General features: G+C 37.1%; 1 protein-coding gene across 4 annotated transcripts in view; it reads left to right on the top strand.

Moving 5' to 3' along the window:
* The first annotated feature begins 704 nt into the window (after positions 1 to 704).
* The window catches only part of sulf2b (sulfatase 2b), a 216,341-nt gene continuing 192,345 nt past the window's right edge, over positions 705 to 24,700 (top strand). The window contains exons 1-2 of one of the 4 annotated variants that reach the window (XM_048179005.1): positions 705 to 719; positions 5,301 to 5,507. The gene's annotated coding sequence lies outside the window, so the exon portion shown is untranslated. Of the gene's footprint in view, positions 720 to 4,955; positions 5,508 to 10,053; positions 10,072 to 24,700 lie in introns of those variants that run through there. The other 3 variants (XM_048179009.1, XM_048179010.1, XM_048179007.1) reach the window with 3 other exon arrangements.

The raw sequence follows: 24,700 nt of genomic DNA on the forward strand, positions 1-24,700 counted from the left end.
GATGTCTCTCTTTAATGTGAATTAATCTGGTCTGGATTACAGAAGCTCAGTTTGGAGAGAGCATGTTAAGTTAAAGCCATGATCCAGTTCCCCTCGCATGGCACAGTGTTGTTATAAATCTTGCTGAAGAGACAAAGATTAAATTTAATCCATCCTGCCCATTAGATTGAGAGTAGGATTGGTTATAGAGCAAATTCTGTTCTTCAACATGTAATCTCTTCGCTGTGTGCTTTTCACTACACCACACTCTGTGTGGAAAAGCCTAGGTGGTGTCTTTTCTAAATGAATGACTCTTGAAAGCAAGTGCCAGGGCATTCGTCAGCTTCCTGACACTCAGACAGTGATGATAGATATATGCAACATTTCTTGCCTCCGCAAGAGGAAGAGAAAAAGAGGTAGGCACTTTTCTCTATTACCAAGAAAGAATAGGAGGGAATGAGATTGCAGATAAACAGTAAGAGAGAGAGAGAGAGAGAGGCAACTTTACTTTGATATGGAAACTATTTGTCTAGCCCTTCCTCCCTTCCTCCCTCCCATGCTTTCATTTGCCTTGATCTGTCCTATTCTCCCTTCATCATCCTCTTATTTTCTTTTCTGCTTTGTTTTTTTTTTCTATTACAGGGCATTCAAATACCAGCCTTGAAGTTTCCTGGGAAAGAAAAGTTCTCTTTAAAGTCCCTACGATGCTGCTTTTTCACCTGTCCAATGGCTCACAGTAGGTCAGCCAACAGAAAGTGCGTGCACACCCACACACACACACACACACACACACACACACACACAAAAACAGTTACAATGGCAGTTAAAAGTTTGGAATATTTAAGATTTTTTAAATGTTTTTGATACAAGTCTCTCTTGCTCACCAAGACTACATTCGTTTAATCAAAAATACAGTAAATGCAGTAATATTGTGAACTATTATTACAATTTAAAACAACTGTTTCCTGTGATCAAAGCTGAATTTTCAGCATCATTACTCCAGTCTTCAGTGTCACATGATCCTTCAGAAATCATTCTAATATGATGATTTGCTGTGGAAACCGTGATAGACACCATTCAAAAGTTTGGAGTATGTAGGAATTTAAAAAAGAAAAAGAAAAGAAAGAAAATTAATACTTTTATTCAGCAAGGACACATTAAATTGATCAAAAGTGACCGTAAAAAGACAATTATAATGTTACATAATCTTTCTATTATAAATAAATGCTGTTCTTTTGACTTTTCTACTAATCAAAGAGTCTTGAATAAAAATGTATCATGGTTTCCAAAAAAAGTTAAGCAGCTGTTTTCAACATTGATAATAATAACAACCATTATTAATAATTGAGCACCGATAATAAGCATCAAATCAGCATATCGGATTGATTTCTTAAGGATCGTGTGACACTAATGATGCTGAAAATTCAGCTTTGATTACAGGAATAAATTACATTTTAAAACATTTGTTCTTTTAAATTCCCCCTGTAGTCAATAATTTTATAAAACCCTTAAAACCAAAATTACATATTTAAACATATTTTCCTGTGAAAAAAATAAAATAAAAAATTCTTATTCCCTTAAAATAGCTTGAATGTAACTCTACACCCTTGCCTCATTTAATATGCACGGATCTATGAATATGATAATTAGCCCCGCCTCCACTCACTCACACAAGCTCAGAGATCCACTCGGTCAACTTACTGAGGTAAATGCTGTACAGTCAGCTGCCTTCTATCAATCAGTATCCTCCTTAGAAACACTTTTAACAACTCAGAACGTCAGAGGAGAAAGCATACAGCATATAACAGTAATATACATTCATCATTTGCTATCTACATTTTTCATATCAATAGAAAAATATACCGGGATAACCTGGCTTCTTTTGAGACTCCCTTGCGCAGTCAGTTAAAGCCCACTGGCACTTTGGTTACAAGGTAGTTTATGACGTCACAAACATCAGCGATTTCAAACCACGGGTTTGAGACTGTCTTTATATCACTGCAGTTTTAAAGAGAAAATACTCTGCAATGGTGTCGACTTATGAATTTGCACGTTAAAAACACCAGATAGACACAGTGCTCAGCGTAAATGAGTACACCCCCTTTGAAAAGTAACATTTAAACAATTTCTCAATGAACACAAAAACAATTTCCAAAACGTTGACAAGACTAGGTTTTATATAACATCTGTTTAACTTATAACAAGGTTAATAATATAACTTAGATTACACATTTTTCAGTTTTACTCAAATTAGGGTGATGCAAAAATGAGTACACCCCACTGAAAGTCTCTGGAGCAAAGCTAAATTTTAGACTACAAATGTCTAATTTAACAAGAATTCAACCACAGGTGAGTCTAATTATTCATTACACAGGTGTCCAGCAGACAGATGACTATAAAAGGGTGTTAAAACCCCTTCCCATTTCATGCTGTCAGCAATGGCACCACATGGAAGAGAAATGTCACAAGACCTGAGAAAGAAAATAATTTCTTTACACCAGAAAGGTGAAGATCAGCAAAGCTTTACTTATCAGTCAGAATACTGTAGCAAAAGTGGTCGTGCACTTTTCCAACATGACAATGATCCAAAACGCACATCTAAGGCCACTGTTGGATTTCTGAAGAAGAACAGGGTGAAAGTGATTCAGTGGCTCCTGATCTGAACCCAATCGAACACCTATGGGGAATTCTGAAGAGACGAGTCGAGCATCACTCTACATCCAGCATCCAGTCTCTAAAAGATTTCATTCTTGAAGAATGGAAAAAGATAGATGTAGCAAAATGTCACCAACTTGTTCATTCCATGCCTAGAAGACTTGGTGCTGTCATTAAAAATCATAATCATAAAATGTCATTTTTGCATCACCCTAATTTGAGTAAAATTGAAAAATGTGTAATCTAAGTTATTATTAACCTTACTTTTATGTTATAAGTTAAACAGATGTTATATTAAACTTAGTTAAACTTAAATGTTACAAAAACATTTGACTGGTAGTATACATTACAATTTTTGCCACTATCATGAATGATACCTGAAGTGGTGCAACTTTTGAGGAGAGATGTGCTATCACTTTTCTAAGCAATCACAGACACCAGAATATCATTGATGGCCATTTAGTCTAGTAAGTAATCGCCTAGCAACATCTGAACACCTTAGCAACCACATTTCAACAGCCTGTCAACCCTCTCAGAAGCCCCAAACATCATGTAGGCTAGTTTTGCAGGGTCAAGCAATACATTTTCTTCAGTAAATGTAAAAATCAAGTTTCTCTCTCCCGTTTCCCTTGATAGCTGAAATCCTTGAGTTCTATTCCGGTCTTAGTTAAATCTGTTACATGAGGCCTTGGAGGCGGTGGATAACCTTACGGGTTCACCATGTACCATTTATATAATTCTCATAGAACATTCTTTCTCGCCTCTCCGTTCTCAGGAATAGAAGCGGAGGGATGGAAAAATCGACACAGGCGTAAAACATAAAACATCATTGCACTAGCTTAGAGATGTTTTCTTACTCAAGTGTGTCATGTACCTACAGTGTATTTTTACAGTGTTTTTTTTTTTTTTTTTTTGAGGGGGCACGATCTACACTAGCGGTCAAAAGTTTTGGATCTGTAGCATTTTTATTTATAATTTAAAGAAATTAAAACATTTATTCAACAATGGACTAATTTTAAATTGATTAAAAGTGACAGTAAAGACATTTATAATGTTAGAAGTAGTTCTGTCAAACGATTAATCACAATTAATCACATCCAAAATAAAAGTTTGTTTACATTATATATGTGTGTGTACTGTGTATTTTTATTATGTATATATATATATATATATATATATATATATATATATATAAACACGCATGTATGTATATATTTAACAAAATATATTTATATATAATATAAATTATATATATATATATATATATATATATATATATATATACACACACACGTAAATATTTCTTAAATATATACATGTGTGTGTGTATTTATATATACTGTATATAATAAAGTAATAATACACAGTACACACACATATATTATGTAAACACAAACTTTTATTTTGATGAGATTAATTTGTGATTGAAAGCACTAGTTTGAAGATATTTATTTTTATATAATAAATAATGAATAAAACAAGTGTTGTTCTTTTGAACTTTAGATTCAGTCCTAATAAAAAAAAAAAATCCACAAAAATATGAAACAGCACAACCATTTTCAACATTGACAATAATCAGAAATGTTTCTTGAGTAGCAAATCTTCATATTAGAATGGTTTCTGAAGGATCATGTGACACTGAAGACTGGAGTAATGATGCTGAAAATTCAGATTTGACATCACAGGAATAAATTACATTTTAAAATATTTTAAAACAGAAAACAGATCAAATAAATGCAACCTTGATAAACATCAAAAACAATCTTACGACTCAAAACTTTTCAAACTGATCAACATAAGACATGACCGAAGAATTTTTTAAAAACATCAGTTTGTTACTTAAGTGTAAGAAGGTGTTAGTTTAGTTGTACAATTTTTATGTAGTGTGTAAGGGGACCCAGGTTTAAATCATGACTAAACATATCTTTAAAAAAAAAAAAAAAAAAAAATAGAATTAATTAAAAAAAGTTACTTAATTATTATTTTTATTTTCAAAGTAAAAAAAAAAAATGCATTCAAAATTGGAAGTTGCATTAAATATCCACCTAGCTCAGAAACTGAAAGGAAGTGCTTGAATGTGCGAAACACTTCTGTCTGTACTAATAGTTGTAGGACTCATAAGCATGTGCGTTTGAAGCTGCCTGTGAAGCGCTGCTCCTCTGGCTAACTCGCACTATTAAGCCCAGAAGGTAGAAGCCACATGAATAACCATGTGCACACTGCACACTGAAGCCAAGCTTTCCCCTTTCACTCACTCTGTCCGCAAGCTCCGCCTGTGCTGCCCTTTGTGAGTGTCTGTGTGTTCAGATTGGGTACCAGCAGGCAGTACAGCCTCTCTTTTTCGGTATCTCTCTTTCTTTGACTCCCCCTCCTCTTCCTCCTCTTCCCTCGGTCGCTCAGGGATTGAGGGAGAATGTGAGTAAAGCAAAAGAGGCAGGCGTGTTTTAACAGATGGCTCTTGCCGTCCCGATTCAGCCAGCTCACTGCCTCTGGTACAGCTCGAACGGAGAGAGAGAGAGAGAGAGAGAGAGAGAGAGAGAGAGAGAGAGCGCAAGGTAGTTCAGGAAATTGAAACCACTTCAGTTCGAACTTTTCTTTTTTTTTTTCACTAGTCTCATTTAAAACTTTCAGTCCAGCCTCTCTCGCTCTCACTTCTGTGTTGACAGACACTTGAAAACTTGACAAACTTTGCAGCAATGCAGTGACCAGAGTGCAACAGGCTGCAGGAAGACAGATTTCAGGACAGAAGAGGAAAAGTGCCCCCCTCCCCTTCTAAATCCCTCCCAAGCCAGACCGGCTCGCTGGTTTGGGGTCTCCGCCGCAGGACAGAAGGGAACAAACTGCCACCTGCCTCCCCTGCAGCTGTGTGTGAGGTAGGCTTCTCTGACATGCCCTATTTTCCCCCCTCTCTCTCTCTCTTTGCTCCACTGATGTAACCGCACACTGGGAGTTCTAGCGCGGCTATTTGACATTCCTATTTGCGATTACAGGTTTCCCTCCCTCTTTCCCTCTCTGTTCGCCTTTCACTTTTGCACTCTTTAAAGGAGCAGTTTGCATGTTGCCTTGGCTTGTGTTACTGAGCATACTGTGCGTGTGTCATTTTTTTATGTGGGCGCATGGGTGTTGTTGTTATTATTAGTTGACTGACAGACTGATTGACTGACTCGAGTGTTACTGAAAGAAAGGGAGGGTCAGAGTTACACCCTGTTCCCTCGACAGACATGCTCATTTGTCAAACAGAGGAAACCTGCTGATGGTAGGGTTGAGACATCCTGAGATCTAGAAAGGCTTATCTACTCTTTTATGTTTTACATGACATCTCAGATATGGAAAACACTCTAAACTAGATACTACACAAAATGACATTTTGTGTCAAACACATTTCAGTCAAAGGTTTGGACACAGATACTCATTCTTTATTTTAGAATAATAGTCATCAAAAACTGTGAATATAAATGAATGTATGGAAATGATGTGGTGTTTTAAAAAAAATCTTATGTTTGAGCTTCTTGGTCTAAATTCTGACTATGCGCACTCCGGACATCCTCAACCAACTTCACGAGGTGCGTCTTGTGATGCTTTTTAAACAGTATTGAAGGAGTTCAAATAAATGCTGGTCACTTATTGGCTGGCTCACACTCCAACTTTCCAATTCATTATTTGTGACCCGTGCTGGCAAAATGAGTCGCAAATTTTAAAAAAATAAGTTATTGTTATTATGGAATCAGACAAAAAATGACTGAGCTACACCTGTTTGAAGTCTATAGAGTCAGCAAAGTCAATTTTGAGAAAAATCGAGTTAAAGTTTTCTGAAGGTTCCAAAACAAATCACCCATAGCAACCATACCTTAAAATCCCTGTTAATAACACCAAATTTTGGCACAAATCAAGTCAAAAACCATATCTATAGGAAAAAATAGTTTTTTTTCATGATTCCACAATAACATAAATGAAACAGACAGCCTATATTATTAATACCTACTGTATCACACGGACATAATATAATTGTTACACATCAGATGTTTTTCCCCAACAGTTAACCAAACGTTCACTTAAGACATAACAGATAGTGTTTGCATAAATGGTCGCCAAGACAGTTATTTTAAAATACTGTAATTCTGTGTATATGTGTATATCGGGATTGCCACGCTGTCTGAGGCGTCTTTGTGCACACTCTTTCGTATCTATTCAGTCAGTGCGAGTAAGATTGTTTTGTTTACTTCAGCATGGGTTTGAAAATCACATTTCATTGGTTCTGACTCAAGTCATCGAGAATTCACTATGAATACTCACAAAAACGATAGCAAACTTGTGCTGGGGGAAGTGCCAGTGGTCGCGAGCAGAGAAAAATGGCATTTTTCATGGACAAAGGAAAGGCACTCCTCTTAGAAAACGTACCACCAAAATTTACATTTTTCACTTGTTTTGCCCATAGCTCGAAATTAGCCTGTGCGCATTCCGACTCATTTTGCCAGCACGAGTAACATATTAACAGCTAGTCAGTATTTACACTGATTTAGGCTCAAAATTCTTACAAATTATTATTTATAAATAGCTTTTAAATATACACAAAACACATTACCTCATACAAGTCATACAGTATGTTCATTTAGACAGGTTTTTGACCGATTCATTGAGTGAGTCGTTAGACACTGTCTTGTCAGCTGAACCCCTTTGACCTAAAATATTTGCTTGAAGTACACTGAGATTTTAAGTTTCATTAATTTAAGGACACGTTCATGGTTTCTGATGTTGGTTAATGGTTACATAACCATAAGTGTTTTAGATATTATTTTAAAATTATTTATTTTAATTTTACATTACTATAATTTAAAGCTGCTGTCTGTATCTTTTTTTGTGTTCAAAATTTACAAAAATTATATAATGAGAATGTACAACATGAATCCATTTTCCAAACTGTGTTTTTGTCTTACCCTGAATCATTATGGTACACTTATAATAAGTGTTTGTATTCTGACTGGTCTGGTAGGACCCTCCACAGAGTATCACAGTAACTGCGTGACTCGCCATAGACATACACAGAGAAAAGTAGCTCCGGCTACAATGTTCTTCCGCAAGACGCGTGCAGTTCTGTTTATTAACCGCTAGAGGGCCAAAAATCGTGGACTGCAGCTTTAATTATTAGCTTTTGATCAACTCATGAACCCTCTGTGTGAGAAGCCTGCATTTGACTGAATTCAAGCAATAATTTATGAGTTTGAGACTGATATGCTAGACTTTCTGACACTTTCTAACTCTTGGATTCTTTGAAAAGCACTTTTTTTCAAATAAGTATCATTTCGTTCAATAATTGGACTATACTTGTAACGCCTGATTTCACAGACAGGGCTTAACCTAAGCCATGATTATGCCTTAGTTCATTTAGGGCATTTAAAGGTGTCGTAGAATGGAAAATTGAATTTATCTTGGCAATAACGAGAGTTCAGTACATGGAAATGACATACAGTGAGTCTCAAACACCATTGGTTCCTCCTTCTTATATAAATCTCATTTGTTTAAAAGACCTCTGAAGAACAGGCGAATCTCAACATAACACCCACTGTTACGCAACAGTCGGAATCATTAATATGTACGCCCCCAATATTTGCATATGCCAGCTCATGTTCAAGGCATTAGACAAGGGCAGGACGTCTGGATCTGTGCACAGCTGAATCATCAGACTAGGTAAGCAAGCAAGAACAATAGCGAAAAATGGCAGATGGAGTGATAATAGCCACGGAGCACTATCAAACTCATTCAGAATCAAATGTAAACATCCAAATAAATACCATATTTACACGATTAGACATGCTGCATGACGAACACTTTGTAAAGATCCATTTTGAGGGTTATATTAGCTGTGTGAACTTTGTTTATGCTGTTTAAGGCAGTCGCGAGCTCCGGGGGCGGGGAGCACGAGAATTTAAAGGGGTCGCGCGCTGAATCGGCGCATATTTAATGATGCCTCAAAATAGGCAGTTAAAAAAATTAATAAAAAAATCTATGGGGTATTTTGAGCTGAAACTTCACAGACACATTCAGGGGACACCTTAGACTTATATTACATCTTTTGAAAACGCGTTCTACGGCACATTTAAAGGAATAGATCGCCCAAAAATGAAAATTTTGTCATCATTTACTCACCCTCAAGTTGTTCCAAACCTGTACGAGTTTCAATTGACTTTCATAGTACTTTTTTTTTCTTCTATTGAAGTCAATGGGGACCGTCAACTGTTTGGTTACCAACATTCTTTAAAATGTCTTCTTTTGTGTTCAACAGAAGAAAGAAACTCATACAAGTTTGAAACAACCCAGGTTTGGGTAAACTATCCCTTTAAGTAGCTTTGATATGTTCACTAGAGAAAAAAAAAAAAAACATTACTGGTGTACATCTTGAGACAAAACAAAGGCATAGACATATTTTAAGATATGGGGTGGGGTAGTGTTTTACATTTGCTGTTGCATGCAAATAATGAGGAAGTTGCAATAGAAAAATGTGTTGTGTATTTATTGTCTTTGCATTATTTCATGGCACCTAGTCTTTCTCATGAAATTCAATTCCGATGGCAAACTCGCAACTCAGCTAAATATAATTTCGTTTTCTGTGCTGCTGTAGACTTAAATAGCTGTGCAGGATAAGCTGCATATCTTATTTTATGCTATAGGACTACTTTAGATGATATCTTGCTAACAAGACTTGCTGAGCCAACAAAACCCCCTCATTCACTTCTCTTTTTTTTTCAAAGGAAAAGGAAGTAACTAAGGAAGCAGCACCACCACTAAACTAAACCATCATCTAATTTAGGTGTCGACTGATGATTTGAGTTTCTAATGAATGTACAAGCATGGTCGTTGAAGATTAGCGTCCGCTTACAAGCGGTCTTTGATAAGTGTGTGTGTAGCAGCAGCAGCAGTCTGAGAGGTGGTGTCTGTGTCTTTACTTTGGCTCTGTGTTTTTGAGTGCCGTGTTGATTTTGGGACTCTGACCGTGGTTATAGCCTTCCATGGCTTAGCCAATGTTTACACTGATTGCTTACATTTGGTTAGTAAATTCCCACGATTTTGACAGGTGGCGAAGCGGGACCGGCAGATTGGGCGCTCTTTGTTGAGTTCTCTCTCTTTCTTTGTCTCTCCTGCGTTATCTCTCCTTTTCTGCTCTATTTCTCCTCTCCTCCTGCTGTTAACCTCCATGGAAGGACATTCTAGGACCGAAAGGAAGTTACTGCACTCAGTCAGGGCTGATGTTGAGGCCAGTGTCAGTGGAAAAGAATCGTTTCATAGGTGATTGGCTCTGATGCCCAACGACCTTTCTGCCTTTCTCTTTATAGCTGCAGATTTTAAAGACAGATGTTTGACTTCCGTTGAGTGTGTTTGGGCCAAGAGTGGAAGGTTTTGTTTTATGAACTTCAGCTAATTACTCGAACTTAAGAGACTAAGGTAAGATAATTAAAAGTGTGGGAGTGTGTGTGTTTATGTGTGTGAAAGTGATATGTGTTTTTTTCCTTAAGTTCTTAGAGTAAAGAGTTTGAATGAACATTGGTGTTCCTTTTTATATATGGAGAAAATGAACTTGACAGGATTTTAGCATCATAATTTGGCTGTTTTGGAAGTCAGATAGTGTGGGCTTTGTTCAGATTTTTCTGGTGATCTTTATAGAATCAAAACTTATGAAATCTAATGTCACAACCCTCTTCCAAACCGCATTCATAAGTGGTGTGAAATCTGATTAAAATTCGTTTTTAAATGTTTATTCTCTCTGAGTGGTCAGATCCAATTCTAGGTGTTTGTTTGTCATTTGGAGTCAGTAAGATTTTTTTATTTATTTTTATTTTTATTCAGCAAGGATGTAGAGCTGCACTGTACTGGATAAATTGAGAATCACGTTTTTTTTTTTTTTTTTTAATAGATAAAATATAGATTGTGATTCTCCCACAATTCTTAACAGACAACTAAACAAAATAATGTAATTTACTAGAGGTTATGACAAAATGTCTATCTAAAATGTTTAATTTGAATTATTTTAAAAAATCGGTTTAAATGAATGATTCAATGACTCACTCATAAATACTTTACTTGTTTCATTACTGAATCAATCAGCGTTTCTGAACGAATCTCTTGAATGAGTGATTCAATGACAATTTTTTTTTTTTAAACAGTCATTTGTCGCCACCTACTGGTGTAACAATGTAATCGATACAATCGTTATTTGAAGTGGCAAGTTACTTTCTAAAGGTGATTTGCTCTGTATAAGTTAATATCTCAACTATAATCTTGCATCCCAGTTCTTCTGTGATAATTTGAATATTTGTAACACGGAAATAACAACAGGCCTACTGTGTAGTTGAAAAGACTCATTGTGAAGCTGTTTCATATGTAGCCTAACTGCTCTCTCTGGCTCAGCAGCAGCACAAACGCAGATTTGAATGTTCCGGCGTGGTTTGTCATAGGTTTAATAGACATAGCCAAATAATTCAGAATGTGATCGTGTGGCTGTTTGAATCGAGATCGCAGTCTTTTAATGATTAATTGTGCAACTCTAAAAGGGTGCATTAAATTGATAATAATAAGAAATATTACTTCTTCTTGCATCATATCAGAATGATTTCTGAAGGATCATGTGACACTGTAATAATGATGCTGAGAAAATTCAGCTATGATCACAGGAATAAATTACATTTTAAAACATTTAGAAAACTATCAATTTAAATTGTGATATTTCACAGTATTACTGTTTTATTGTATTGTATCAAATAAATGCAGACTTCTTTCAAAAAAATTAAATCTTACTTTAGAATGGTAGAGTACATAGTGTCAAAAAGAGCAGTAATGTCTGAATTTACTCATTTTAGGTCACATGCATTCACTATGCAGTTAATATTGAATGAGTGACACTTATGTCTGATGCGCCTTGTGTGTTCAGCACTGTATTGAGATGTCATGAATGATGACTATAATGAACAAAGACATAATTTCCAGTTTTCTGTCATTTATTTCCACACTGGCTCTCAGGTGTTGTAGAAAAATATCTCTTTTTATCTCTCTTGCGTTTAAGTCATTACTATAGAGGTAGATACATCAGATATAGACCACACTGTGAACAAACAAATCATATTTCATCACTCACAAAACAGTCCAAAAGATAGATTTGAAAAACAAAGAGGATTTATGTGCACTGTGAACAAAGCCACAGAGATTTTGTTGTCGTATTAAGGTCATTCACATAACTGACCTATTACCTTTCTAGTGACACCATGTGACATACTGACAGCCTCTTTTTACCCATAAAGGAGTTTGTGAATTCACACGGAATCTTATAGGCTGTTTATTGAATGTTTCTTCCTTTATAATAGATTTGGCTCATGATCTTACCTGTCTGACTGTTTTCTGTTTTTGACCACACACTTAGTCATGTGCTGTTGAGAGTCCAGTTCAGCCGGTGTTTGCTCTGCCTGCATGCATGTGCTGAATTCCTCTGCTGCTGTAAATGGGGCAGTGTGTCTAATTGCTCACACAAACACACTTACTGTAAAAAGGCCACAGACACCATCACACACACATTTTTGAACAAGTGTGTGTGTGTGTAATGTTTTTTTTGCCCTTGACACATTCACCTTTGGCTCTTCTGTAAAGTTGCTTTGAAATTATACGTATTTTGAAAAGTGTTATACAAATAAACATAAAAATGTATGAAGCGTTCAGATGCAAAAGCCGCTAAATGCCACCTCTGGTGGTATACAGTACGTTCATCAAATACTTTCGCTTAAAAAATTGGCTAAATCCCAGCGTCAGCCCATTCAGAAATACCGGTTCTTTGGCAGAAACTGCTAAACGCCCCTTCCCTTTGTCAGAAAAAGCATCTAAGTCCACAGAAGAACCAATCAGATGACGCTAATCGAATCAAATGATTTCAAGATGAATGACTGTGTGTGTATGAGCCAGCTTTCGATTGCGGAGCTGTTTTTATCATGTTTTTGCTGTAAAACTGACAGAAACTGACGTTTTACTATGTCTTCTTGAACAAAGAAGTTGCAAAAAAAAAAAAATGTTAAATACCAATAAATTGACTAATGTGACATGTTTGAAAATAAAACTGACTAATATCCTTTTCATTGCCATTAAAGTGAAATTGCTGATTACTAGGAGCCTGGTAAAAATGCTCATTTAAAAGAAATTGTGTCAGACGGATTTAGAGGTTTTTGCAATGGAACTCTTCAAATGTTGCTTAAATGCAAAAACAACATTGGCTTTTGGGTCAATGCACAAGATGACAAGAAAAGTCTTTAAACAAATTGTTTAAAATGTTCCACGTTCTTACAAATATAGTTTTTGTATTCATTTGTACCATTTTTAACAAAAGTTTTTCTTTATTCTTTTGGCATTAAAAAACTACTGTCAGGATTTACTAAAGAAATTAGCACTGAAAAGGTCACAGCTATTTTTGTGGCTGGCCTATGTAGGAGTTTCCCTTTCAGACCAAAAAAATTACTAAGTTTTGCAGTAGTCATTTTAATGGTATTTGCTCCTTTTATTTACTGCCCATAAAAGCATGTCTTAACTGATTTTGTACCTGACATGATATTGTATTTGCGCATTGTCAGTAGATCACCTGCACAAATTTCCACTACCATTGGTGCTTTTATTAGATTGCGGCCACATGCTAATTTTCCCTGTTTAGTAAATCTGGCCCTGGATAGTTAAAAATGTCAGGTGGTGTAACCATGAAGTAAAAAGTAGTCATATTTTAATTGTATGCACACAAACCATCATTATTTTCAAAAAAGTGTTCAAATATTTTTTTCAAAAGAACATTTCATCCTCTCTGTGATGTAATTTCCTGTTCTATGTGTTTGTTTTTTACATTAAAAATAAAATGGTGTTCTCCATGTTGGATACACACCACACTGACTTTGATTTTTTTTTAAAACAAAACTTATTCACTGCATCTTCCTCCTGTTTTGCCCTCAAGAAAACACCTTTTCTTCTTGATGATTTCATGATGATTTCACCACTTTGACATCTTGACATTATGCCTCAGAGAAAATATAATTTGTAGTGTTTGCATAAATATGTGACACACCAATGTCAGCGGTTAAACTTCTACAACAGGAAGCCATTAACAACATGTTTATGCAGTGTAGGTTTACAGTGTACATGTGCAGACCTGCGTATGTGAAATATTTCAGGAGGTTCTACAAAGATTCATGTATAATGCAACATATAATGTCTCCTAAGTGATTCATAGCTAAAAGTAAGTAAAGCATAGCTCTATACTGCAACACGCTCATGTACTCAGAGCTCACCTCAGAACACTAACAGCAAAAACATCTTAAATATTTTAAGAGGGAAGACACATAATCACACTGATGCAAATGGACTTCAATAGGGCTTGGAGGTCATATGAGGAGAAGAATGAGGGTGTGAGTCACTGAAAACATGAAGAGCTCCACCAAAAATCAAGAAAACACTAGAGATAGACGGAGAGAACAGTGTTTGTGTGTTTTATTAAGAAGGGCTATAGTACCTGGATAAAGCTATCTGTTAACATTCTCATTCATCTCAATTCGCTGTTGGTTGTCTGATTCAGGACCCGCTGCAAGTGCAGAGTTTGAAATCTGCCATCTTTGCTCATGGGCGATCATTTCCAGTAGCATTTTTTGAGCCATTTACTTGAACAGTCATTGTTCAAACAAGTGCTGCCTTTACCTAAGCCTTATAGAATGTTTAGCAAAGGTTGAATTATTACACAGCAGCTTGTCAAATAAGACCGCAGTACACAAATGTGTAATTTTTGAAATCACATATACAATAATCAGTGTTGGTGAAAGTTACTTTTAAAAGTAATGTGTTACAATAATGCGTTACTGCCTTAAAAAGTAACTAATGACATTACTTAGTTACTTTTAATGGAAAGTAATGCCTTACATGACGCATTAGTTCCCTTTCTTGGGAACTGTCGACGCTACGTCATATGACATATGGGACATAGCGTCTCATTCCCTTATTCAGGGAACCAGGGTTACACAAGTAACCCGAGACATTTTCCTCACCTGTCTGAGGCACGTTCTGTTTCAGGTCTTGTAGGTGTTTTTTATTTACTGAGAAGTTTTTATGCAGGTGTTTAATGCAGTAATGCATTGAACAACATCGCCTATATAACGTACACCTTCATTTTCCTTTAAAAAACATTTAGAACATGGTTATATTCTGACCACTTATTATATTTCCTGAGCCCTAGAGTGTTGTATACAAATGATTTCTTCACATTACATGTTACATTACCTACTGTACAACTCTTTTTATTGAAAGTAGTTGATAGCAATGCACTGATCATGATTTTTCATGGCTGAATCTGATTTTTTTTTTCCTAAGCAAATTGGTCGATTCCAATATTGGTTGCTGATTATTTTTTTTCATTAAGCAAATTTATTTGTTGTTTATTTGCTCTATAACAGGCCACATTGGCCTTAAAAAATATCTGTAGTCATTTGAAATTAGAAGCAACCACTGCATTTTAATCACAATCCAAACAAAGACAGAATGGTCTGCTACATAAGACACGCCTGCACAAAACAAAAACAGCAGACGGACTGAATTAAAATGCAGATTCACTCTCTGACAGTAGGTGGCGCTTGTGGAACAGCAGCGGTTTCTTTGGGTATCGCTGTACACAAAGCAGCGCTGTGCTTATAAATACTACTATACGGAGGTAGAGGAAAAGAAAATGCCATCAAAACTTTTCTGAAGACAGTGACTTCCCTTCAGAGATACATTTATATAAACCCCCAATTCAGTATTTATATTTTCTTCCAATTTTTCAAGCATCACGAACAGTGAGCTTGCTGTGTTTGGTATAGTATTTTCTCTGTTGGCACGTCTCTGTTCTCTTCTTTGTGTCCCTTCTCTGGCCTGTGTTGACATCCTGTTTACAGACTTCGTAATATTTCCACACACATGACATTTTGGGAAATTATTGCAATGCAGTTTGTGTGCAAGTCGGCCAAAATAAAGCTAAAAACTATCCGGTTCCAATTTATGACCGGTCGACTGGTGCATCTCTTTTTGAAAGTAATGTGTTTCGTAACTTTTGTACTCTTTGTCTGTTCCCGCATATGTGTGCATGTCTAAGAGACTTTGTTATGAAGGAGAAAAATTTAGTTCAGTAGTTTATGCAAATTAATTAAACAGAAAAAAACAAACATGCCAGCATAACATATCTTATAATCGACCCACAACAATCAAATTATCACTCGCGATTACCCTATTTATACATGGGGCGGCACAGCTTACTGCCAGCTCTTGGGGTCATCCAGGCAGAACAGATCAGGCTTGATCCAGGATTTCAACTTCCGAAACTTCCGAGGTATTAGGAAATAGGGGTTTTATTAGTCATTGTTAGGTATATACAAAGTGCAGAGGTGAGGGAAGATGCCCTCTTTTCTCTTTCCTCCTCGAGTCTTGTTCTGGAACTGAAGTGCACAGCAGGTAGCGGGAACTCTGTATTCAAGAGCTCTTCACCCCTGTTACACTCTGTTTGCTCAACAGCAGGAGTGTGTGGGGGGTGTACGTGTCTGTACTAGGATGTGTGTGTGTGAGTGTACAGACCATATTTCCTGGAAGCTCGTGTGTGTTTGTTTCAATACATTGCGGGCTGTTTGATCACCACACCTTCAACCTCTATCTACTCATATCGTGATCATGACATGGTGCTGTCCCCAGCTTGTTAAGAGGAAACTGATGATTTTTTGAGAGGTACAGTTTTGACTGTACTCTCAGGTACAGTTTTTACTCTCCAATAAGTATGAAGTGAGCAGGTTTAATTAATAATTTCTGTATCACACAAGAAAACACTTTTGGTTAGGTTTGAAATAATTGCAAATTATTGGAAGTATTTTAACAAATGGACACTGCAAAAACAATTAAAATTAAGTATTTTAAAAAAGTATTATTTTATCTATGTAAAAATTTTATGTAAAAAAAAAATTGTTTTAAGAAATAATAATAATAAATGTTTCTTTCATATTTTTCACTGTGAGTATAACTGCCATTTTTGTCAGTCATTTTTACCTTGATGATATATCTAAAAAGATATACTGTGTGTCAGAAGAGCTTTTTTAGCAATTTTTTTTCTCCTTCACTGACCCGTTCATAGAACGTAAATAAACATACAAACATTCGTAGATGTAAGATGTAAAACGTATAAACATATGCATCACGGCACTGCACATGTGCACAAGTTCCGACTGAAAGCCAGATTCAAGAATTTGATTAGTTAAAGGTGCCATCGAATCGAAAATTGAATTTACCTCGGCATAGTTGAATAACAAGAGTTCAGTACATGGAAATGACATACAGTGAGTCTCAAACTCCATTGTTTCCTCCTTCTTATATAAATCTCATTTGTTTAAAAGACCTCCGAAGAACAGGCGAATCTCAACATAACACCGACTGTTACGTAACAGTCGGGATCATTAATATGTACGCCCCCAATATTTGCATATGCCAGCCCATGTTCAAGGCATTAGACAAGGGCAGCCAGTATTAACGTCTGGATCTGTGCACAGCTGAATCATCAGACTAGGTAAGCAAGCAAGAACAACAGCGAAAAATGGCAGATGGAGCAATAATAACTGACATGATCCATGATATCATGATATTTTTAGTGATATTTGTAAATTGTCTTTCTAAATGTTTCGTTAGCATGTTGCTAATGTACTGTTAAATGTGGTTAAAGTTACCATCGTTTATTACTGTATTTACGGAGACAAGAGAGCCATCGCTATTTTCATTATTAAACACTTGCAGTCTGTATAATTCATAAACACAACTTCATTCTTTATAAATCTCTCCAACAGTGTGTAATGTTAGCTTTAGCCACGGAGCACTATCAAACTCATTCAGAATCAAATGTAAACATTTAAATAAATACCATACTTACGCGATTAGACATGCTGCATGACGAACACTTTGTAAAGATCCATTTTGAGGGTTATATTAGCTGTGTGAACTTTGTGTATGCAATGATAGAGTCGAGAGCTCGGGAGGGGGCGGAGAGCACAAGCAATTAAAGGGGCCGCAACCTGAATCGGCGCATTTCTAATTATGCCACAAAATAGGCAGTTAAAAAACTTAATTAAAAAAACCTATGGGATATTTTGAGCTGAAACTTCACAGACACATTCAGGGGACACCTTAGACTTATATTACATCTTGTGAAATGGTAGGGTAGAAAATGGCTTTATATTACCAAATAATATTAGTTTTTAATGTAAAAACAAAACAAAGTCATTATTAGTGCAGCATAGGCAATGTTGTAAAATAAAAAATGCAGTTCATAACCCCTTTAATTGGTTCTTATTGATCTGATTATTTCAGGTCTACACTACCCCTTCCAACACAATTAAAAATGTATTTGAATAAAGCACAATTAAATCTGTTGAGGCTTCTCAGTCTGATTGAGCCATCAATTCAATTACTAATGAATTATGTGGTTGCATGTAAACATAGCTACAGTTTTAAACATGGTAAATTCTTGCTAACAACCAATTGCATTGCATTTTGGGTTGTTTGAAGATCCTTGATGTTTAATACTTCTTAATGTTACATTTTAAGCTCTTCAGATTACCGTATTCATTTCTTCACCATATTTTAGTTCTTTAAAACACTGCATAGATTGTCTAAAGAACTGAAGAATAACAAGTTCTTTGTTGAAACTAAAAAAGTCATCCAATGACATCAGACTGGTAAAGCCCTTTTGGTCCTAATTGGAACCTTTATTTGTAAGAGTGTGTTTGAATTCTGTGTCTTTCTCTGTTTCTTTAGCGCTCTCTTTGAACGGCAGCATGGTTGCCATTAGCAGGTCAACATAAATGTTTTCAGAATGGAACATCAGTCAGGGCTTGGCTTTATGCCATCACTTACACACACACAGGAGCTCATACAGAAGGTCTGTTCCTTGTTTGTTGAAATATTCCATGTTTACCACAGGTACGCAGGCATATGAAGTTCTCCAGTGCTTCGCTCACTTTCAGCTTTGTATAAACACACACACACACACACACACACACACACATAGACTCTGACCATGTGGAAAGCTGAGAGTTAGGCTCAGGGTTATTGGGTGCTTCCACTTCATTTGCGTCTCACATGTTTCCTTTGCTGAGTCAGCAGCTGTATCGATATGCATGCATACTTGCATATAGCAAATGCTTGTCTTTGCATGTGTTTTTGGTACTTAGCTCAGTGTGGAAGTGAAAGAACAAGAGAGATATGACTTCAAGGTATAAAATGTTTTGGCTTAAGAAAAGATCAGGACACACTAGGGGTGTGACGAGATTTCTGGTCGAGGCGAAAAGTAGTCTTGTGATGTTGTTGCCATGACAGAGTGGTTAGGATGATTAGGACAGAATATGCCACAGCTTCGTTTACAGTACGCCTCCACTGTCGTTTTGCTTTGTATTTAAATAAAAAAACATTCAATTCAGTTGGATAACGGTTGCCACCGCTCCATATTTACAGAGTTACGCGCGATCGCTAAAAGTGAAAGCAAACGCGAGCGCGCATTCAACGCGATGTCAATACCCCGCATTTTGAAAGCGGATCCCTGATGCATGCAAGTATCTCTCAATATGAAAGCTATTTTAGGCTGGGCAGCGTAGTTGTAACCATCTCTTAGCTCTGTATCAAAGAAAAATTTGGTCTTATTTGCACTTTGGTTGCACTTATTGTAAAGTGTTACCATAAAAAATGAATAACAGTTTTCTCTTAATCTTGTTAAGCATAAACAGTAAGGTTTCATTTGTTAACATTAGTTAATGCACTGTGAACTATCATGAACTAACAATAATTGGCTATTTTTATTAACTAACATAAACAAAGATTAATAAATACTGTAGCAAATATATTGCTCATTGTTAGTTGATGTTGGTTAATTAATGTTAATAAATGAGACCTTATTGTAAAGTGTTACCATTTTTATTTATACTGTTTTTATGATCAGTTTGGGGAAAGGAGTTCAGTTAGGAGGTCAAAAGTTGTAGAAGCTCATAAATCATGTACAGTAAGGCCTGAAGGGACTGAAATCATACAGGAGGGAAGTCAGTCAGTTGAGTTAGTGGCAAAACCTTTTACAGTACTTGAGTATTGTTGTCTTTTACTGCATATGATAATTCATACTAAGAAAGTAGAACTGAAATGACATTCATTACGAGATGATTAGTTAAAACATTTTAAAGACACCTGCAGAATATTTTTTCTAGACATGTATTTCGCCATTGAGGATTTCTTAAAAATAGTGTGTAAAAATCTTGTTTCATCTCGTCTCGTGAATTCAATCTCGAGTCTCGTCTCGTCTCGTGAGATACCTGTCTCGTCACACCCCTAGGACACACACATGGGGGGACACACGTTTTGTCCCAAGTTTTTGCACAAATATGTCAATTGTAGTACGCTTAGAGCAAAATAAACCCAGAGAGACCAGATCAATCTTCTGTTACATATACAGTGTACTTGTACTACTCATTTCATGAAGCACTGTGCAAAAGTGCGGTCACGTTTACTGTTCTGCAAATTATCACGCACAAAATTCAGTCATTTCAATAGAAATCCATGTGGAATTTCATGTGAGGATGAATGATTTCCCCACTCTGATTCTGCAACGGGTTCAAGTTGGTCATGTGGATTCGCTGTGATGACCAACAGAAACCTGCTTGGTTTGAAAGTGATATCTGTGTTAACATATACATCATTCATACATCTCTACACTATTGACAGTAGACAATGGACCTTTTTGCAAGGGCAGTTTTGCTGAAATGTGACTGTACCTCACTGAAATGGAAAAAATGTCAATATACAATATAAAGTATAATATAGTGTATAGCATGGAATATATTAGAATGTTAAAATATTCAAATATATGCAAATATATAAGTAGTTTCAACATGTAGGGAGCCTCAATTTCATTATCTTCAATGCAACATGGGAGTTTGCTGCCGAACTCTTTTACAGCAGTTTTCATTTCCATTGTAAAAGTGACATATGATTGGCTGATCACTTTTCAACATTATAGGTTCTGAAATCCTGAAATTGGATCAGCTACACTGTTTATATCAGTTATACAGTGTCATTAGACAGAAATATTTGCATAATTCCGCAGTTGTCCAATCACTATCAAATAGTCTGGAAAGCAAAAATTAGTGATAACGCAGTCAAATGCTTTGACAAAAGCCTTTCTTTATCATGTCAAAACATCTTTGAATATTTAATCTTGAGAGATTCAAGCTTTCTCTCTCTTTCTTTTTCTTTTTCTTTTTTCATCCCGTCATGGCTTTAAGCCACCTTGTCAAGTCGGTCTGCGCTCTCTCTCATTTCACACATCACTGCATTCACTCGTCTCCCTGCTTATCTACCCACCTCTTTATTGGCCCTCTATCCTGGCCTTTTCTCTTAACATGCCTACAATTTAGTTCCACCAATAAAACTATCTCACAAGTAGATAAGCCTGACCTAATACAGGTTTCTGAAGAGCTGAGGTAATTTAAGTCATTTTGTTTAAATCTGTTTGATCAGTTAGGGCTCCACTTCATTTGCTTTCTCCAATTTTCCCTAAATTTGTGTGAAAGGCTAATTGTGTTGGTCATGAGGTCTCCATGTGAATGACAGAGAAAAAGTTAATTTAACAATGGTAGAGCTCTACAAAATTGGGCCAGAAAAGAAGCCTTTGAACAGTGACATGTAAAGCTCGTATTCGTGTGTGGGGGGTTACTTAATTCATTGAAAAATTTCCACTGATTAAACTGCCAAAAAGAAAAGTGGTTTACAAGTGGTCAGTTATGCAGTCACTTTCCCTATTTTTTTTCTCAATGTTTTCTGTCACCTAAATCTAACTGTCACTTAAACTTTTCCATATTTTTAGAATTTAGACTTACTCAGTATGTTTATTAAGCTGATAAATGATGCAGTTAATCACACATAGAACATGGCTTCCATGTTAAATGTTATTTAGGAGAAAGGTTTTATGTTTTGCAATAGGGGTGTTGTGACAGGATATCGGTATTGACGGGTAACCGTGATGCTTCCACAAGAACCAATGAGGTTCATTCTTGTGTTACGCAGCACGTTTGAGCTCCTGCAAGAACCAATGAGGTTCATTCTCGTGTTACGCAGCACGTTTGAGCTTCCACAAGAACCAATGAGGTTCATTCTTGTGTTACGCAGCACGTTTGAGCTCCTGCAAGAACCAATGAGGTTCATTCTCATGTTACGCAGCACGTTTGAGCTTCAGCAAGAACCAATGAGGTTCATTCTCGTGTTACGCAGCACGTTTGAGCTCCTGCAAGAACCACTGAGGTTAATTCTTGTGTTACGCAGCACGTTTGAGCTCCTGCAAGAACCAATGAGGTTCATTCTCATGTTACGCAGCACGTTTGAGCTTCAGCAAGGACCAGTGAGGTTCATTCTCGTGTTACGCAGCACGTTTGAGCTCCTGCAAGAACCAATGAGGTTCATTCTCATGTTACGCAGCACGTTTGAGCCTCCGCAAGAACCAATGAGGTTCATTCTCGTGTTACGCAGCATGTTTGAGCTTCAGCAAGAACCAATGAGGTTCATTCTCGTGTTACGCAGCATGTTTGAGCTTCAGCAAGAACCAATGAGGTTCATTCTCATGTTACGCAGCACGTTTGAGCTTCCTCAAGAACCAATGAGGTTCATTCTCGTGTTACGCAGCACGTTTGAGCTTCCACAAGAACCAATGAGGTTCATTCTCGTGTTACGCAGCACGTTTGAGCTTCCACAAAAAACAATGAGGTTCATTTTCGTGTTACGCAGCACGTTTGAGCTCCCACAAGAACCAATGAGGTTCATTCTCGTGTTACGCAGCACGTTTGAGCTTCCACAAGAACCAGTGAGGTTCGTTCTCGTGTTACGCAGCACGTTTGAGCTCCCGCAAGAACCAATGAGGTTCATTCTCGTGTTACGCAGCACGTTTGAGCTCCCGCAAGAACCAATGAGGTTCATTTTCGTGTTACGCAGCACGTTTGAGCTCCCGCAAGAACCAATGAGGTTCATTTTCGTGTTACGCAGCACGTTTGAGCTCCCGCAAGAACCAATGAGGTTCATTCTCGTGTTACGCAGCACATTTGAGCTCCCGCAAGAACCAATGAGGTTCATTCGCGTGTTACGCAGCACGTTTGAGCTTCCACAAGAACCAATGAGGTTCATTCTCGTGTTACGCAGCACGTTTGAGCTCCTGCAAGAACCACTGAGGTTCATTCTTGTGTTACGCAGCACGTTTGAGCTCCTGCAAGAACCAATGAGGTTCATTCTCATGTTACGCAGCACGTTTGAGCTTCAGCAAGGACCAGTGAGGTTCATTCTCGTGTTACGCAGCACGTTTGAGCTCCTGCAAGAACCAATGAGGTTCATTCTCATGTTATGCAGCACGTTTGAGCCTCCGCAAGAACCAATGAGGTTCATTCTCGTGTTACGCAGCATGTTTGAGCTTCAGCAAGAACCAATGAGGTTCATTCTCGTGTTACGCAGCACGTTTGAGCTTCCTCAAGAACCAATGAGGTTCATTCTCGTGTTACGCAGCACGTTTGAGCTTCCACAAGAACCAATGAGGTTCATTCTCGTGTTACGCAGCACGTTTGAGCTTCCACAAAAAACAATGAGGTTCATTTTCGTGTTACGCAGCACGTTTGAGCTCCCACAAGAACCAATGAGGTTCATTCTCGTGTTACGCAGCACGTTTGAGCTTCCACAAGAACCAGTGAGGTTCGTTCTCGTGTTACGCAGCACGTTTGAGCTCCCGCAAGAACCAATGAGGTTCATTCTCGTGTTACGCAGCACGTTTGAGCTCCCGCAAGAACCAATGAGGTTCATTTTCGTGTTACGCAGCACGTTTGAGCTCCCGCAAGAACCAATGAGGTTCATTTTCGTGTTACGCAGCACGTTTGAGCTCCCGCAAGAACCAATGAGGTTCATTCTCGTGTTACGCAGCACATTTGAGCTCCCGCAAGAACCAATGAGGTTCATTCGCGTGTTACGCAGCACGTTTGAGCTTCCACAAGAACCAATGAGGTTCATTCTCGTGTTACACAGCACGTTTGAGCTCCCGCAAGAACCAATGAGGTTCATTCGCGTGTTACGCAGCACGTTTGAGCTTCCACAAGAACCAATGAGGTTCATTCTTGTGTTTTAAGCAGCATGTTTGAGCAAGAACTAATGAGGTTCGTTCTCGCGTGTTACGCAGCACATTTGAGCTTCTGCAAGATCCAATGAGGTTCATTCTCGTGCGTCAAGCAAGCACGGTTGAGGTTCTCTTTGTTTGCTGATCAATGTTTACAAGTGAAGAAAAGCCTAAATTGAATCTCTTAATCATGTAAAGTGTTCAAGTCTCTTCAGAAAATTTGGATTAATCTGCTCAATTCATATGGATTAGTTTTATGATCTGTTTATTAACTTTTTGGAGTGACAAAGTGGTAGTTGCATGGACTGTCAAAGGAGGGACAGAAATCTCTCTTAGATTTCATTTCAAATATCTTCATTTGTGTTTAGAAGATGAATGAAAGTCTTACGGGTTTGGAAGGACATGAGGGAGTAATTGATGACAATTTTCTCATTTTTGGGTGAACTCTTTAATGCACTTACAATGGAAATCTATGGGGCAAGACACTGATAAATGTGTTCATCCACGAATGGTAGTCCCACCTCAGAAAGGATGACAACTTTACCACTCAAATACCAATTTTATTTTATTTTTTTACAAAATAAATACCATCATACCATTAATTTCACTTTTCAAGTCTTGCCCCATAGACGTATATTGTAAGTACATTACTATAAACACATTTTGTTTGTTTTTTCGAATTGATGTACCAGTCGAAATTATTTTGTTGCAATTGACGATCCACGGATGCTGCCAATAGAGCTTAACTGATATTGAACCAAGAACACGCTTTTAAAGTGAAGTTTTGAGAATAAGTTGTGAAAAGATGATGATTAACAGGATTTAATTAGGCCAACATTGATTGGTCAGCGTGAACCAATACATCATTGCAAAGCAACT

The sequence above is a fragment of the Megalobrama amblycephala genome, linkage group LG24, assembly GCF_018812025.1.
Source record: "Megalobrama amblycephala isolate DHTTF-2021 linkage group LG24, ASM1881202v1, whole genome shotgun sequence".
Classification (NCBI taxonomy): domain Eukaryota; kingdom Metazoa; phylum Chordata; class Actinopteri; order Cypriniformes; family Xenocyprididae; genus Megalobrama; species Megalobrama amblycephala.